A 19,961-nucleotide genomic window follows, 5' to 3' on the forward strand; every position below is an offset into this window, starting at 1 on the left:
GGTATTTATCTTATCTATGTAAGTATATCCATTTCATAGATGACCCTGTGTAACTTATTTAAAGAGTCTACTAAAAAAGTATATTTAAGGTCGAAATGTCAGGATTTCCAAGGTTGCTAGTCTGAAATATTAGGTGTGCTAACTCCTAGGACAATTGGTGTTTTTCAGGAGAAGAATATGGGAATGTGAATTATATTTGTTGTAAAGGAAAATTAGCCAGTATTACTGATTTAAGACCCCCTCCACTCCAATGATAAAGAATGAAGAAAAATGATGAGAAAACACTTTTGACCTAATGACTGTAACTTTGGTTTTTCTTTTCTCTTCCTTCTCCCATTTACTACTTATTAAGAGTTCTCCCAGCCTCAGCTGGAGTTTGGACTTGATTATTTGTTCACGTTAGAAAATCAAGAATAAGATTCCTGTAGCCTATATGTTCAGTTTTTCGGGAATTTCTTCCCACATTAACTTTTTGTCTACCATATCATGAATTTCGAATGTCATCTATTATGAAACCAATTGAGATGATTCCACGTTGAATTATTAAAAAGTAGAATGTCTGCACATTATAAGATTGATTTGGAGTTTAATGGCTAGTTAGACCAGAATATTCATAGAAAGTGGTTATTATTTCAAGAGGCAATGCCACGGTTCTGTACTTGAACCTATGAGGCCACAGAACACAGAATATTTTGGCCCTATAAGTTCTAATAACTGGAGAGATGGCACAGGCTTTATTGAGAGTGCCAACTACATGTTGAAACCAATAGAATACTTGGCACCAGACTGTAAGGTGCTGTTAGCCTTTTCATATCCCCATGTTAGGTCCCTATATCCAAAATTACTGGAGTTTGTCAGTCTCACCTTCTGCTTTCTGGACAACCTGGATTTCACCTGTAAGTAGTGGTATGGAATTAGCCCTGTCCAATGTTTGGTTTCAGGGTGGAGCCTGGGGAAAAATTTTAGGGTGTTAGAAAATAAATGTGGACCTCACAGTCAGTCCTGAATGGGGCTGTTTACACCTCATGAAAAAAGGAAATTTTAGGCTCCTGGCCCCGGAATCATGTCAGGACACATATGTGGGACAAAATCATAGACCCCAAGTAATGTCAAAAAATGTATTTGAGTAAGATTTCATCCTTAATGTTCATGTTTATTACTGGGTGTGTTAATCACTTTGGCTTTGACGTTCTGTTTGGTTTCCTGCTGTTATGTATAAAACAATGGCTTGAAAGAGGTTTTTTTTTACTCCTAAAGGCTATTTTTAGAACTGCTGAAGCTATATTCCTGAAAGACATATTTATAATGCTAGAGCGTTTTAAAAGGTCGAGTATTTGTATGAGAGACTAAACTGTCAGTTTGATTTTTCAACTGGTAAATCAAGCTTCCATAAAAGCAACAGAAGATATTTTGGGGTTTTTAAATAATTCATGGCAACTCAGTTAAGCTCCCCTCTAAGACCAATCATAAATATTTCTTTGCTTAAGACAGAGAAAAGGTTTAGGACCGAAGTCTCTTTGATGCTTCTCTATTGTACAGTGAACGCAGTATTTTGACTCATGCTTATTTCAAATGTAAGAACATTTCTTTCAGTTTTTTTATACTAACCATTTTCTCTTGGTTGTAATGCTATTTACGACCAATTGAAACAAATAATGTAGCAATTCCTTTTATCTCTTTATGACTTTTCATGGATATTAATCTTACAGTTCTAGCCAAGAGACGGTACATTTTATTTTTCACTTTTTAAATACCTAAGTCATTCATCAGCCATATATCAGAGCTTAGAAGCTTATTTTTTAGTCAATGATCATATATCAGTATCCAAAAGATGAGAGGATTTGAGAAAAAAATAAACTTTCCATGCTTTCAAGGTTGTCATTTTCTTCTGGCTTTAAGCCCAGTCCTGGAACCAGGAAGAGTGATGCATTCACTTCTAAGAGAAGGACTCCTGTAAGTGATATATTAGAGTAAATGTATGCTAGAAGAAATAAATGGTACACACAAACGAGGATGGTATGCCAAGCTTTTAGTCCATGTTTTGTATAAGATCACTTGAAGGTACTGGCCGAACAGTGCAGTCACGATGTTACTTAGAGGCCCACTTTCTTTACAATATTGTTTGTTGACAATTACTCTTAGTGATGTGAATCTATCACATGTATTATAGAGATGATAGCTTAGAGAAAAAAATATGATAATTTTAAGGTTATCCCTTGATTTTACACACTGTGTTCTCCACTGGTTTGGAAGCTTGCACTGGTACTTGTTGTAATATGCCTCTCTTCTCCCTTCTGACTTCCCAACACGTTTCTCCTTTGTCCATGAAGCCTGTGCGCAAACACTTTGATTTTGTAAACATCGGATGCCTCGGCTGCTCAGAGGCGAGCAGAGTGGCTTTAAGTAAAGCATATCGTTATAAGATCTCTCTCTTTATAGCACTGGAGGAAAATCCTAACATTTTACACAGCATCTTACCCAGGTCTTCTCTCTCCTGTCATGGATGCTTTATACCACAAACCAGAGCCACCCATTTCAAGTCACTGATTTCGCCCTCCATAGACCATGAGATGTTCCCTTCCCTAAGCCCATCCTTTGATTTGTCACCATAGAAGTGATAGGTGGCAAAGAAAACACACAGCTCAGATGATAGATTTAGGAATTAAAAACCAGAGCCAGCAAGTAATTTTGAGGTAACAGAAATGTGCTTCGGTGAAACATTGAAAGAATGTTTAGGATTGGTGGAAGCAAATAAATATGCGTATCATTTTTTTTTTTTTTTTTTTACTTTGTACCAGCTCTGCAGTTATTTTCATCATTTTTTCCTCTGTAAATCTTAAATTTCCACTGTGAATCTTATTGGCCATAATTAGCAAAAACGAGTTTCTGAATATGACTATTGTAGGCCTGGAGTTTTTTCTTGTCAGTGTGTGCTATGTGACGAGGATCTGCTTATTTGTAATCGTGGGTGAGAAGGGGCTTCTGCACAGCCTGAGTATCTAAGAGGTTGTCTCCATTAGGTTATGACTTTTCTCTGGAGCGATGCCATAGTGGGACCAGAAACCAACACAGGAAGTGTTAACCCTGAAAGCCATGTGAACTATAAGAAAATCTGCATCATAATTTTGGAAGAAAAGCTAGAGAAGAAAAGGGGTCAATGTTAAAGAGCTAATAAAAACCGATCTTGCGAGAATATGAAACAAAGTAGACCTTTGCCTTGCAACTTGATGCCCTGCTTCTCCGCCAAGGTTGGTGTAAAAATAAAACGAGTCACTACTAGTTCAGATCCAGGAAGTTCAATATAGTTCAGTAAACTCTTCCTTGTATCCCTAAAACAGGAGCGTGGGGAACGGGGAGAGAAACACATAATTAAATTAAAAAGGAATAGGAGGAAAAATACGCATTTTGAGTGAAGGACTTCTACTTTCCCTTTTTGTTACGGATTTTATTGATTTTCAATTTTGCAGATAATGTACGAACATGTTCCTTGTGTAAGAGAGTAAAGTGGTATAAATGCCCTTAACTCCACCCCACCATTGACCCCAATCCTAGTTCTCTCTCCAGAGTCAATTACTGGTAACAGCTTTATAGTATCTTTTAGGGTCTCTTTTTAATGAAGTTGTGTATTCATTAATTATGGAAATATTTCATTTTGTTTTGTTTCTATCCATTTGTATCCTAAATAACATCATGTTATTTTTACTGTTCCACAAATTTGCTTTTGCTTTTCATTTTACACGTCTTAGAGAACTATTCCTGTAAATACAAGTGTGTCTACCTCACTTTTTAAAATTGCTGTCTCATGTCCCATGGAATGGTTTACTAAATTTTATTTAAACAGTAAAAATTTATTTTAATGGCTGGTTGGTGTTTCTAATTTTGGGCTACAGAAAACAGTCCTATAATATAAAGTAACATGCAACCTGTGTAGCCCTCAGTGGGTATATGGGTCAGAGTTTCCCTGAGGTAAATTCTCAGAAATACGATTGCTAATTGAAGGCTATACAGATCCTAAGTTTTATTTAAGAGTTGTGTCATTTTATAATCCTGCCAGTCTTTGAGAGGAGCTGTTCCCTCAAGTTCAACCAACACTATTAAGAAACATTTTAATTTTTGCCAATCTGATGCAACCATTGTATCTCTTTGTTTTAATTCACTATTGCCTGATTTTCTAGTAAGCTGTGTATATTTGCATACATTTATGGACCATTTCTGTTTTCTCTGTCATGAATTACCTACTTCCCTTGCTTTGGGTTGAGAGTTCTCTGTGCATTCTAGATGTTACTCCCTTAGCCATAAAAGATGTTGCAAATACTTTCTTCCTGTCTGTGGCTTGTCTTAATTTCTTAACTTTTAACTTAATGGATGTCAAAAGATGACTTGACATTTTCAATTTTGATGTATTCGCATTTCAACTTTTTTTTTCTTTTTGCTTTATTTAAAGGCCTTTCTTATTTACCAGCCTCATTGCCATCGATATTATCAATATAGATTTTTAATGCATATAAACGTATCTTAGTCTATTTGGGCTACCTTAACAAAATACCACAGACTGGGTAGCTTATAAATGACAGATATTTATATGTCACAGTTCTGGAGGCTGGAAGTCTAAGATCAGGGTAGAGTGAGGGCCCTTTTCCAGGATTCAGACCTCTCTGTATCCTAACATGGTGGAAAAAGCTAGGAATCTCTCTGGAGATTCTTGTATAAAGGCGTTAATCCAGTTCACAAAGATTCTGCCCTCAGGACCCAGTTGCCTACCAGAGTCCCCACCTCCTAATGCTGTCCTTGAGCATTAGGTTTTTAACATATGAACCTGGGGGAGAGGCAAACATTCAGACCATGGCAATCACATAATGTACTTCGTGAACTGGTGTGAAGTGGGGCCCTATATGGGTAGTCCTGCGGTGGCTCTCTGTTTCTTCTGGTTGGAGCCAGCTATGATAGCACCCTGTCTTGGGGCTTTCTTCTAGCTCAGAATGTGAAGGACATGGGAGATGTGAGTTGAGATGGCAGATTGACCGTAGTTGATGCTTCCATTTTGCTCCTAATGCTGACAGCTCCACCACTTGGTTTGATGGCCCATAGATAGACTCTTATATTTTAATGCCTCAGGGCACTAATTACTTCATTTTTATACCATTTATCATCTGCCTTTTACACTTTCTGATTCAGCAAGTGTGACCCTTTCTGTTTACCCACGATCCTAAATTGTAGACCTAAGTTTATACCTGCATATTCAGTCATTTCTAGGAACTCAGGACAAGAGGGATGGGCTCTCTCATCTGCTCCATTTGCCATCTTGCGCTGGCCTGTGAATTTACATGAGACACCATCTGAGATCCTTGTACAGAGTGATGATTAAGTTCCTATTAATAGCAACTATAGGCTGCCTTGTCTTATGGTAACCTTTTACTTTTTTTTACAAAGTTCAAAAGCAAAGTTCAAAATTAAATATTTACATAAGCCATAGTGACATTTTTCAGTATAAGAGTCCAGAGTGTTCACAAATATTTTAAACGATGCATCATAAACTTCTACAAGAAAATCTAGGAATATCCTATGGTATTAAAAAAAGCAGTCTGGCCCCCATAAAGAACCACTGGGTACCACCCATTTCATTCATCATTTTTTAGCAATGGTGCTTCCTCTTTTGGACACTCTTCTCTACTATATTCCAGAAACATTAATATTGACCTTTCCTGTGTATGGTAAATGGGGGCAGGGCACTCAGTAGTCGATTAGGTATAATGATGGTGTTTTAAATTGAGAAGATGAACTCTGTTCATTTTTATTTGGTAGCTTCCCCCCAAACCTGAAACAATACCTGAAATTACCTTTGAAAAAAGCAAAATGCATGTGAGCATTGCTTTTGGAGGACTGGGATTATTGCTTGGCCTCGAACAGTACACCAGTCATTGCCCACTACTCAGCAGCATCTATGGACTACGTCTTTTCTTTTCCCCTCCCTGAATTTCTTTCTTTGTTACTGAAGAAATTAATAGCTACAGCAGACAAAGCATGAAATCCATACTGAAGTCCTTACCACTCTAGAGGCCACGAGTTGGAACCAAGTGGCCAGCACTTGCATCCATTCCTTTGCTTTTTCTGGCTACTAGAGCTCACTTTGCCACCCACACCGCTGTCCGGAAGTTTCTGGAAATTAACACCCAACCCAACCCAAGGAGTTTGAAGGGTAAATACCACAGCTCCCTCACCTCTTGGGTGGGAAGACTCACAGGTACTTGCTTTATGTCTTTCCCCAGTGCTCTCCACTGGGATTAAGCCCATTTACCCACAGTGGTAACTGGCTTGAAAATGCACCCTTTGTGGGTTTCCTTCCCCACGTGTCTTGATTCCCTACTCCCGATGTATCCTGGAACCACCTTTAAAATAAACTAATTTTACTAGAATTCATGGCTAGGAACTGCTTAATAAAGCTGTTTGATGATTGACAACTAAGACGCCTCCTAATTGAGGGTATTATAAGGATTCCTTAGTAAGATGCACTGGATGAATACTTTTATTTTAAGCCAAGGCAATTTTCTTAAAACAGTCCTAATTTGGGAGGCAGAAAAGTGGTTAACAAAATCAGGTGTGAAGTCAAATGTGGTTTTGAGTTCTGGCTCTACCTCAAATTAAATGAGTCACCTCTGGAGAATCTGTTCAACAATCTGAGTCTTGGTTTTATCATCTGTAAGGTGAGGTATTACTTTTTAGAGTTGTTGCCAAATGTGATACATGCAGTGTCCAGCACAATGCCTGTCAGTTTGCAAACTCTCAGTCCTTTGTAGTAGCTTTAAAAAAAAAAAAAAAAAAAAGGATTAATTTTTATTTTATTTTTTAAATTTCATTTTTATTGAGGTATAATTGACAAAACTAAGATATTTAAAGTGTACAATGTGATGATTTGATATATGTATACATTGTGAAAGAATTCCTCATCAAATTAATTAATATATGCATCACCTCACATATTTATCATTTTTTTGATGAGAACATTTAAGTTCTACTCTTAGCAAATTTCAATTATGCAATAAATACAGTGTTATCAACTATAGTCAGCATGTTATAGACTAGGTTCTCAGATCTTATTTATCTTATAACTGAAAGTTTGTACTCTTTCACCAAACTTTCCCTACCCCCCCATTCTCAAGTTTCTGGCAACCACATTTCCACTTTTCTACTGTTTCTATAAGTAGTTGTTTTTTTGTTGTTTGTTTTTTAAGATTCCATTTATAAGTGATACCATACAGTATTTGTCTTTCTGTGTCTGGCTTATTTCATTTAGCATAATGCCCTCAAGCTCCATTGTGGTGGCTTTTATTATTGATATATAATAAACAATTAGTCTCTGACTAAACAATTAGTCCCTAATTGTTAGGGACCACAATTGTGCTGTTTTGAAAGCCAGCTGACCATTTATCTACATATATCTTTAAATCTCTATTTTTTTCTTCTTCAAGGTAATAGTGACTTCTTTTCTGTTTAGACAGTGCTGTGGTCTTTTGATCTAAAGCATTGAAGCTTAGATCTGTTTGGGCAAACAAGATGTTTATGTATTTGCTAATGTTTCAGGAACAGAGCCATGGGAGGCAAAATAATGGGTTTATTGTGTAGAAGACTTCCTTTTAGGATAACTCACTATTAAATAGTCCATCATAGGTGAAAGTTTTTTTGGACCCTTGAGAATTTGAAACATCCTATGGAATAAGCTTTAAGATGATTTAAAGGTCTTGGATAGGAGAAAATTACATTATTCCCAAGAATAATTGGACTCCACCATGGTTGTCTGTTCTTTTTCCTAAGATAATCACTTTAGGATGATCACAGCTATATTGGAATCAGGCAGCTGCCCTTCCTTCATATGTACTAGATCCTTGGACATTAAATTTTTAGTGTATTTTAGCATAATTTTGATAATCAGCAATTTGTCGAATTGCTGAGGAACAGATCTCTCCTCATCAAATCCACTTCCAGATTAAACTCCATTTATTCTCAACACCACCTTCTTTTCACTGGCATAAGCCCCAAAGTTTTTGCCTCAGTGAACTCCAGCTTGTGTAGGATAACCAAATGTTACGATTGCTTAGCCTATGTAGATTCCACTCTTATTACAAGTTCTTTCTGGAGGTTGGGATTCATGGTTTTGTTTTTAGTCGAATTTCTAATAATGAAATGGTATCATTGCAGTTTCTTTGGAATCAGTGTTAATGTGTATGTGCATTAATATGATTTTCACGTCACCATCACAGCACTTCATCATGCGAAGAACAACAGCAATGCTTATTTAAATACACTCTAAGCAGAGTGTAGAAATGTATTAACACTCTCCGGTTTTAATTCAAAATATATTACTCCTAATGTAATTTAATTACTAAATTATGCCTCAGCTTTTTGAGTTGCTTATATTTAACTGTTCCTAGTTTTATGGGAGAAATTACATTGAATGCTTTCCATGAGCTGAAGCTATTGTGATGGGACATTTGTACCTTTTGATAGCAAAATTAGTTTGAGACACTGGGTCGGAGGGATGTGCAGAGGGATGTGTGTATTGTTCGTAATTTTATTTCCTGTTATATGGAAAACTCATTTGCTTTGTTGTTAATAGAATTCCCAGACACTTGGTATTGATATGATGTCATGCTCCTTTGTTTGAATTACAAATGTAGATGGAGTGAGCATTTTCAGTTCTCTAGCTCATTTTCTTGCTGATCCAAGATTGTTTGACTTTACTGATGGAGTCTTTGTCAAGTTTTCTGTATTTAATCAGCAGGACAAGCCTCTTTTTTTCTTCTGGGTAGTGCAAATTGCCAGTTACAAAAATAATCACGGGGATGGAAAGTACAGCATAGGGAATATAGTCAATAATATTGCAATAACTATGTATGGTGTCAGATGGGCACTAGACTTATTGGGGTGATCACTTTGTAAGTTATGTAACAGTCTAATCACTATGTTGTACACCTGAAAATAATCAAATATTGTATGTCGACTGTAATTGAAAAAATTAAAAAAACATTGAAAAACAAAGAATAAAGCTTTTGTAAACAAAAACATTTTAGATGGACAGTTGAGGCATTTAAGCATTTATCACAATAAAACTAAGCTAAAATAAAAATATATTTTTTCCAGTTTTCATATTTACCATTGTTTCTTTTGTTTAAATGATTTTAAAAGGCAAAGACACAAACTTTGAGCAACCAGTTTATTAGGAAGTTGGTATTCACATAATATAAATAATTTTTTTAATACGTTATAATTCATTTTGTACATCCTTTACATTTTTGTTTTTATTATCATTATTACCACTAATAGGAAACACACATGGTGTTTTCTGCATGCCAGGCAATGTTCTGATACATATGTACACACATGTACGTACACATACACACATTCAATCATTTACATAAGCCTATGAGGTCAGGGCATGTACACAAAGGTTAAGTAATGACCCCCAGTCATCCAGTTGGTTAATAGCAGAGGCAGGAGTAGAACCCATGCAGTCTGGCTGTGTGTCCTGGCTTTTAAGCTTTTGCTTTTTACAGTACCTGTTTAATGTGCAAAATTAAGTTTCCCTGTGAGATTTTTTTTTTTTAATCCCTTAGATTTATCTGAACATAAACTTCAATAGGCATATTACATTTGCGAGGAAGAGGCAACCAGGGTGAAGTGATTCTCAACTTGGGCTTCACGTTGAAATCAACTTGGGAACCTGAAAAATGCTGATGCCTGGGCCCTACCCCCAGAGAGGCTGATTTAATTGCTCTGCGGTGTGGACAGGACATTGGACTTCCTCATTCGATTCCAATGTGCAGCCAAGGTGAACACCGATAGAAAGCAAGCTGACATCACAAATTAATTCAGTAAACTTCCTGAGAGGATGTGCTCACTCAGCCTTTCCTGTTTGTGGCCTAATTTCTATCAGAAGTAATACTCAGCTTGAGCACCCAGAGACTCTACAAGATTCTGAATTATTTGGCTATGATTGAATAATATTCCCTATACTGTACTTAGGAAGGCAGGAAATTGCTAGCAATTTTTTGGAAAGATTCTCAATATCTAAGATTGAATCAAAATAGATATTTTTGTTATATTCAGTAATGAAAATGTGTTTAATTTTCTGTTCCCTGGATGTTCTAGGTATCAGCTATTTGTTTTATCTTTACTGAATGTATCCCCAGCATTCAAACCCTACTTATTAACCTTTATGTTTATGTTTTACTAGATCCTTTGTTAGACCAAGATGCTATTTGAATTCCATATTTAATTAAATGAGCTACACTCTTGAATAAGCAAATGTGGTTCTAAAAATCATTTTCTATAATTGTTTTATATCTTAAATTTGTGTTATGGATAGAAAAGCAGATGTCATGTTAAATTATAATGTCTCATTAACTTGTGGGACTCCTTCTTTTATTGACACATAAACCCACCAGGGAACAGAGAGAACCAGATCACATACAGGTGTGACAGGAAGCTTGTGATTTAATCGCCTCTGCATAATACATTTGAGAGGGGTGAAATTCATGTTTCTCCCATTAGAATTTTGGGTTTTCAATTCTGTCTTCTATAGGGAATGAGTGTTGTGATGGGAGTGCTTTTGCATTAGATCTCTCTTCAGCATTGTGTACAACTCCGCACTGAGGCACCAGGTCTGGAAATTGTAGTGCAGCATGGCAAACAGAGCACCCGTTGGAAGTGAATGCTTCGCTGACAAGTTCTATGGGGCAGAACTAGTCGCTGTGCTGAGAAACTAAGTACTGGGCTGGTATACATAATGGATTCTATTTTGAGGTGAGCATTTGTTTCTGTAACGTGGCTGCATTATGCAAGAGGGCAGCAGGCCTAGCACTGTATTGTGAATATTAACACATCAGAATACCAGAGTAGATGGGACTTTAGACTATGTTGTGAACTTTTCATATGTTGTAGCCCTGGCATGTTTCATTACTAGAGGGAAAACATTTAAAATGAAATAGAAAACATCATGCTAAAACAAATTCAGGTTTATGATGTCTGTGGGTTGAGTTCTTCTACCAGCTGACCCCAAGACAAGGATGCTAGCCCAAGTAAATTATTTGGAAGGTGACCCTAGGAAGCATGGACAGGGCAGTGGAGAAGTGAGACAGGTAAGGGAAGGCAGCCAATAAAGGGAGAATTATTAAATAATTTATACTCTGGGCAACTGAAGCTGCATCCCACTGGGGCATTATGGGAGACAGGGTGGTACACTCCTCAGAATTATTCCAATTGAGGGGTGAGAGAACTGTGGTATTTACCTACCAGTTCCCACCTGTCAGTGTGTGAGGGCAGCTCTCTCTGGGGCTGTTATGTCCTCAGCACTTGTGCCAGTCCCTCGATAGTCGAGCGGGCTCCAGAGCAATGGAGCGAGGAAACCCTCAGACATAGTTGCAGTTGGAAGCTATCAGTTGGCATGCCTGGGGGCACATGGGCCCCAGCACCAGCAATGACTCTGAGGCTTTGATTTTCAGGTCAGACTTTATACATCTATACCACAAACTACAACATAAACCCATTTACACACAGATCTTGCTTAGCCTAACATAACATATTAAAAATTTAAGCATGAGTTGCCAGCATTTAAAAATCTGGCGAGTTCATATACAAATCTGGATTTGTTAGAAAATCAGAAGGCATAGCTACACTGGTCGACATACCTTTATGGTTATTTTTGACTGCCTGCTTTATATAGGGCATGTGGTATCCAATCGGCCACAGTCCCCGCCACACCAGCCTACCTCGTTTACGTTACCTTTTTGGCTCATTTAGACTTTTGAGTGTAAAATATTGGGCCTTTATGGAAACATCCATTACTGGAAGCTTCACTAAGCTAATGATTATGAAAATTCATGTGGAATGAGGTTAATTCTGTCACAGTGGGTTTATTGGTATGCGGTGTCATAAAGACTGAATTTTCCAGAGGAAAAATGGCTGAAGGTCAGCGTGTCCTGGCCCTGGTCATAAAAGCCATAAGCAAAGCAATTGATACTCCCAGCCCATTTCTTTTCTGTGAAATATGCATCTGAAGTGTATGAGCCCTGAGGTCGCTCTCGGCTTTAGAAAGCTGTTATTCCAAAGTGACTTTCATGTGGCATTGTGCTAGGTAAGATTTATAAATATGACCCCTTGGCAAAACGCTTCCTATTGAATTGGGCCATTAATCTATGGGAAATAAAAATGGTGGGCTCCCAGGACACCAGGCAGAATGACTTCTCTTTGTGAAATGAAGGGGATTAACTTCCTCCCCAGCTCAAGGCCGTGGGCACTGACTAGTTTAGCCAACCAGTGTAACGCACCCTTCCTTCACTGCAGAGCTGTGCTGTCCAATACAGTAGCCTCTAGATATATGTTGCTTTTTACATTTAATTTTTAATTAAAGTAAAACTTAAAAAAATAAAAAAAAATTATTTCCTCAGCCATGCTCGCTACATTTCAAGTGTTCAGTAGCCACGTGTGGACAGATATAGTTAAAGGACATGTCCATCACTGCAGGAAGTTTCACTGAATGTAACTGCATAGGCATTGGATCAGGAATGGTCTTTTCGGAGCCAATGCAAAGTGAGGGAATGTTTCCTTGAACTTAGGAGCAAAGAACCTTTCTCTCTTGCTGATTCGTGAACTGCAAGGATGTTATATGGACCTGAATTTGTTGTTGTTGTTTTTCCCCATGAATGAAGATGTTGGGATACTTCAGATACCAGTTTGTGGGCCTACAGGGTAAGCTAACCTTGCCAAAGACAAACCAGAGCAAATCAAATCCCTGGGGACATCATTTGAGATGCCAGATCAGGCCACTTCAATTCCACGAGCTAAGCAGTCCCCTGCGTTGTCTAAGCCAGTTTAAGTTGGGGTGTTATCCCTTTGCAATCAAGATTGATAACTGATACATTGGACATTTATTTATTTAAAGGTAGGCAGGGACTCAGATATCTAGGATCCAGCTGCATCTAACTCATAAACATGAAAGAGAAATGAAAGCAGGGATAGAATTTGTGCAATCTTTATATATGCAGTGGCTACAACTCCCTATGCAAGACATTATTTTAGTTGTTTTATATATTTTTCTAAGTTGGACTTTAGCTGGCAGGGATAGTTTTAATGACTTCTAGCCATCGTTAGGGAAGAATAGGTCTTGAAAAACATGGGGAAAAGTGAAAATGTGTGCAGAAAATGGAAGTTTGTGGCAACTTTATATATTAGCCGAATAGTCTCAGTTGTACCAAGAAGATTTCAAGGGAAGCAATGTTGAATACCTTGATAAACTCTTGTAGACGTCATGCTGAGGATAACTTATGTAGACTGTCTTATTACCTTCGAGTTGATTGATTTTCCCCATTTTGCATTGGGGAAACTGAGGCTATAGCTAAGTTGATTTCCCTAGAAGGCAGTCTCTAACCTTTCCAGTCTAGAATGGAGCCCCTTTTCTGTGCTCCTAGCATGCCTTATGCTTTCCTTCACCTTAGCACTTGTAATCCTGTGTTAATTTTGTCTGACTCATTTTACTGCCCAGTGGATGATGAAATCTTTGAATTCAAGAACTTTATCCAATGTTTAACATTTCTCATACACTGCTAGTATACAGTAATTGCTCAGTCTGTGCTGGTCAAATAAATGAGACTTAGCAAAGCTATGTCACGTGTCTAAGGTTACAGGCTACTGAGTGGTTGAAAGCCAGGGCTGTCCAGATCCAAATCCATTCACTTTTCCTACTATTACTCATTCATTAACACCTTTTCCTTATTTGAATCCCCAGCTGCCCCACTCTTAGCAGTTTAAATCACCTCCTACAACCTGGAGGAGAAAGAAGGCACTGGAGGGCATCTCCACCTACTTCCTGCCACCAGCCCCTGAAGTCCACCTTCATCTTTAGCTTCTCTCTCCTCTTGTTCCCTGACTGCTCTCCCAGGCCATCCCTACCTCTTTGGCTTGTACCCTGACTTCTCAATGATTTTACACTAACATTTATCTACTTCTTGTGTTATCAATATTTCCCCCGTAACCAGATCTATATAATAATATTAAACATGACAAGGCTCTCCCCTCTTAAAAGAAAATCCTATATCCTCTCTTGACCCTAACTGGCTGCTTTCCTTTCTTTCTCCTTTTCATATACAGCAAATATCTTTCAAGACTTGTCTATGCTCTCTGCCCCCATTCTCACCTTTCACCAACTCCTCAATCCATATCAACCTGGATTCTTTTTCCATCACTCCTCCAACTATTCTTTCTAAAGCCACCAATGACCTTCATATTTTAAAACATATTGGCCATTTTTAGCTCTCTTTCTGCTTGATCTTTTATTAGAATTTTACATTGTTAATTGCCCCATTTTCCTTGAAACTTTTTTTTTTTTTTTAATTCCTTGCTCTCATACTTTTTTCCCTTCTCTCTGACCACTCAGTTTACTTTGCTGGCTCTGAGTTGCAGTCTTTCTTTATTCAAGGAATCTTATCTGCACTTAGAGCTTCATTTACCATCTGGATACAGTGGCTCCCAGTTTGACATCACCATCCGATGTCCTGGAGAGACCTGGAACCTAGCATTTCTACGATTGGCATGGTTCTCTTCCGCCTTTCACCTCTGACCTGGTCCTGCTGCCTTATTAATGGCACCACCCTTCACAGAGTTGCACGTTCTGAACCCTGGAGGTCTTCCTTCACACCTTACCATCTTTCTTTCTTTTTTTTTTCACTTGAAAAATCCCATTTTTAAAAAAATTTTTTGGGGTGACAATTGTTAGTAAAATTACATAGATTTCAGGTGTACAAGTCTGTATTACATCATCTATAAATCCCATTGTGTGTTCACCACCCAGAGTCAGTTCTCCTTCCATCACCATATATTTGATCCCCCTTACCCTCATCTCCCACCCCCACCCCCCTTACCCTCTGGTAACCACTAAACTATTGACTGTGTCTATGAGTTTTTGTTTCTCGTTTGTTTGTCTTGTTCTTTTGTTGTTTTGGGTTTATATACCACATATCAGTGAAATCACATGGTTCTCTGATTTTTCTGTCTGACTTATTTCGCTCAGCATTTCCTTCAAGGTTTTGTGCTCCAGCCACACTAACTACACTAGCTTTCTTCCATTTCCTCAGATGCGCCGTATTCCTTTCTGCTTGAAGTCTTCACAACGCTTTCCCTCTGCCTGAAGTATGTGTTGTCTATGTATTACTCCCTCCTCTGCTTTGCCACACTTCTTAAAATTGGAATCAAATCTTTTGTACATAGTTATATAAAGTTGAGCTCCCCTGTTAGAATGTTGACTCAATGAGAGAGCAGTCCAGTGGTGTCCTGGTAAATGTTTAACAACTGGCTCTCTAGGAAGGAAGAGTGATTTATAGGATTTTCTCATTTCCGTGGTGTAAATACTCCCCCTATGGCTGATTTCAAGCTACCAACACATTGTCACTGAAGACAGATTTGAGAATAGAAGGACACAGCTGGCTCTCATAAGCTCGGAAGGAGGCTCGAGCACACCCTAGGGCATGTTTGTCCTCTTCACTGCTGTGTCCTTATGACTTGGGCCAGTGTTTGGCATCCTGAAGATAATGACCATTAGTTGGAGTGATAAATGCAGTGTTTTTCATTCCATCATAGCAATATAGTGGTAAAAAATGCTAATGTTTCAGACAAAAATGACATCAAATCCTTCATTTTGGATCTGGACCAAGCAATAAAGGTTATCACATCCAGTCTCTTCATTTTTCGCTCTTAAAATTGAGGGTCAGGGAGTGGCATATGCCACAGTCGCAGAGCTAGCTGGTGAAAGAGCCCAAGTTAAAAATCCCGTTTCTCAGTTACCCACCAACGTTCTTCCACTGTATCACATTGTCATTTCAAAAAAAAAAAAAAGGTAAAATTTTTAATACTAGTGATTTAATTCAGATTGTATTATTATATAGTGGTATAGTTAAACATATGGAAAATAAATCTACTTTACAAGAGAAAACTCAATATTTGATCATCCCTTATTAACATTTAAGTTGTCTGTTGAGAGATTTCCCTTTATCATTTTCCCCTTCATTATCTGATGTAGTTATTTATAGAATAAACATATTAGTCAGCTTTGGCTGTGTCGCAAAGCACCCCAAAACTTAGTGCCTTAAAACAACAACCATTTATTTCAATCACTCCTGTATGAGTTGCCAGTCTGGTGTAGGCTCAGGTGGATCATTTTTCGGGTTCAGCTTGATTCCTCTGCAGTTAGTTGTGGTATGGGTGTGTCACTCAGCTGTTCATGGCCGGCCTCTCATACCCGAGGTTGCAGATGGTATGGATGAGCTGACATGACTTGGCACATGGGGTCCCTCATCCTCCAACAGGCAAGTCCGGTTGGTTCTTGTGGTGCATTGGCAGAATTCTCGGCGAGAATGGAAGTTGCAAGTCCCTAGAATCAAAATTGCCATATTGGCACTTTTGCCACATTTTATGTGCTAAATCAAATCATTCATAGGGTAGGGAAATAGATACCAAATCTTGATGAAAAGATCTGCAATGTGACAGCACAAAGAGGCATGATACCCATAGAGAATGATTTGTGGCTGTTATTGCAATCAGATACAGTAAAGGAATTGTTTTCTCAAATTGCAGGAGATGTTCTCTGTAAGAGTGAAGTGTCTCCACAGGTAGAAGTGAGCAATGGTTTCCTTACCTTCCAGACATAACGAGACAATGCTATTCGGTGGTGCAAAAGTAATTGTGGTTTAAAAGGTTGAAAAATAATTGCAAAAACCGCAATTACTTTTGCACAAACCTAATAAATCCCTTAGCCAGGCAATTGTGGTAATTGCAGTCACCCAACGTTAGAGTCCTTATGCTGCTGTGAGGTAGGGGTCTCTCTCTCTATACCCTAGACTTTGGGGTACTTGATTGATGTTTGAGGAGGAAAAGGTCGCTGCGATGTGTTGGGGAAGTAGAGCCAAATTCCAACCCAGGATGCAGGCAGGCAGCACCCTCTCTGAGCAACAACTCTTAAAATCAGAGAGTGTTTTCAGGAACGTGGCTGGGTGGGGGCAACTGCAACAAGAGAAGGAACCTTTAATTAATCTTTAAGGCTAGCAGTTTGCTGTGATCAATCTCTCACTCTTTGTGCAATTTATTATTATTTTTTCGTCTTTATCTCTTCCTAAAAGACTTTGAAGTGATTTTTCTGTGCTGGATGTAGCCTATTTTTTTTTTTTTTCCTTTTTTTCTTTTTGAAAAGTATTCCTGTGTTGGGAACATGGACATAAGTCAAAATTTGTAAGAACACTGGCAAAGCGGAATTTAAACCTCAGAATTCTTTACTGTTGGAAAATGATCATGGGTAATTTTTTGTAGCAGAGAAGTGGAAATCACTCCAAATCTTTTCTCCTAGCTTGAGCCACAACATGCATTTCTCTGGGATGAGAAACACATGAGTTTGACTGAGGGAGAGTTTGGTAGGTTTTGTCAATGAAGCATCAATCCTTACTCTGAGCTCATCTTTTTTTAAGCTGAGTGTGCTCTCGGAAGGTGCTGACATCAGCGTATTTGTATCTGATTGAGGCAACAGAGCATGCAGTGAAAGTCAAGGAAGGCCGTTATCTGATGACTGTGTATTGGATGGGGAGCCACTGAGGTTAGAACATCAGTTTCTTGCCATGTCTTTATTTGTGCTTTGTAGAATTAGTTCATGACCTCCATAACTGTTCTCTCATAAGATAACCTGTGTAAGATCATGAACTCTGAAATCCAGCTCCTTGGGTTCAAAATGTGGCTTAAGTACTGTACGCATCTTCAAGGAAGGGATTTTACCACACTGAGCTTCAGTTGCCTCTTCTGCAAAATGGGAATAATGCATCTACATAGGAATCTTGTGAGGATTAAATGAGACAACATCTGAAGCACATGACATAGTACACAGAGTAAATATTCCACACGTATACACACATACACACAGTATACACATACACAGTACAGAGTAAATTCTCCCCCCCCATATATACTCTCTCTATATATATGTGTATATATACATATATATACACATATACAGAGTATACTATATACAGAGTACACAGTAAATATTTCACATATATATGTGTAATGTGTATATGTATGTATAATGTGTGTGTGTGTGTGTATAGTGTGTGTGCATGTGTTTGTGAATTTGAACTATGACAGGTGTTCAGGTATTTCTGGTTTATGTTTTAAATTTTTTGCACCCATTTGACTGAAAAGTTGAGGTGCCCAAAGAGTAACAATGTCTCAGATTGCAGAGGCAGTCTGGAGGGAGTGTTGGGGGCTATCAAAGTACTAACACACCTACCAGACTCTGGGATGCAGATTCAGATGCCTGAACTCAGATAACGCGGGGCACGTGACCTACGTCAGTGGGCCTTGGGAATAGAAAGCTGAGGGGACAAGACAGTTTGTCATCCCAACCAAGGTTCTGGATCAGCCTGATGGGCCCACTTGCTGGGTTCAGCAGGCCTTGCAAAATGAGATTAAGTTTCTATCTTTTTGAAAACAGGAGCCATGTGTGACTCCTCTTTGTGTCTCTGGCGCTTTCCATGCAGCTTTTTATGTTAAAAGAATGGCACGTTTATGTTAAGTTCTTTAATATATTAAGACCTTTATATTAAGGTCTCAATCAAGATGATCTGAGTCACTGCATACATTATATGCAGTGTAACCACTATGCTGTATACCTGGAACTAATATAAAATAATTTAAAGAATTAAAAAAAGAGAGATGATTTGGGGCAATCAGTTAGAGAGACACTGATTTAGTCCCTGTACTGGTCATTGTCAATTAATGTTCCACCCAGGTTCCCTGAAATCTCTGTGCACCTATCCACCCTTTTCTAGATGTGCTTTTCTAATGCCATGATGTGCTCTTCCCTGTTTTATCTGGGGACTCTAGCGAGGGAGGCCTGCTCCAATGAAGAAATGATTCCATCTGCCTGAAGGACAAATAGAAAATTTTACTGACTCTGGGAAAAATGGCATATATTTATGTTTTTTTCAGAAAGGTTCTCAAGGCCTAAAGTAGCTACGCTTGGATATTTACAGAACTCATGTAATGAACTCTATTTAAAAATGGAGGAAGAAGGGGGAAGCATTTGAAAGTATAACTTTGGAGCAAATCACAGTTTCATTCAAATGTAAGTGGGAAAATTGAAATAGGAAATAATACCATTGGCAGATTTATTTTAAGTCATATTTAAATTTTCAGTCTTACAAGGTGTGGATGGGAAAAAAAGTGTTATTGCTTAGAACTTCTTAGGTGAACAAATCAATATATCGGTAGGAAATAGGCGATGCAGTGGGCATTATCCGGGTTTCTGCTTTCTGAACTGGAGGAAGCATAGTATATTAAAAGGGTATGCTTCGTGCATAGAATCAAGGTGACCTTTAATCTCTGACGTTATATAAACATAAAAACCATGACTAGAAAAGACTGATTCTAGGAAGAACTTAAAAAATTGATCTTTGAATCTACTAAATTGAGCCATTTAAAATTGCTGTAATTGTAGGTCGAAAACGGTCCAACACAGACAGTTTCACATAGTTCAACAATATAGTCATTCAGAAACAGTAAATGTTACTTTTGTTAAATGGCCTTCTAATGATGACAGTGCAGAGACTGGCATTGACGTGGCAAACATGTGTTAACATCCTATATTGTTGATGGCTATGATTTTATTCTAATACATTAGTATATGGTGTAACATTTCAGAAATAACAGGAGAGAATATGGTACATTTAAGAATCTGTACAGGCTTCTCATAGTTAATTATATGCATTTAATTGAGTAATTGAGTGCAAGTACAACTTTTGCTTAAGAGGTTAGCTTCAAATTGAAGTTTGGGGAAAATGAACTCGGAATTAATTTTTATTAATATTTATCATTTTGTTTGCTCATCAGTTGTGTTCTTTTTTGGTTGTGTATGAAAAGAACTCAGTTAGGTCACT

The 19,961-nt window shown here is 38.0% G+C and overlaps 1 protein-coding gene across 2 annotated transcripts in view; it reads left to right on the forward strand.

Moving 5' to 3' along the window:
• Nucleotides 1–19,961, forward strand: part of PLCB1 (phospholipase C beta 1) — a 684,403-nt gene that overhangs the window by 18,589 nt on the left and 645,853 nt on the right. The gene's annotated exons all lie outside the window — the stretch shown is intronic.

This window comes from Rhinolophus sinicus, chromosome 13, assembly GCF_057876585.1.
Source record: "Rhinolophus sinicus isolate RSI-liver-muscle chromosome 13, RSI-T2T, whole genome shotgun sequence".
Taxonomy (NCBI): Eukaryota; Metazoa; Chordata; class Mammalia; order Chiroptera; family Rhinolophidae; genus Rhinolophus; species Rhinolophus sinicus.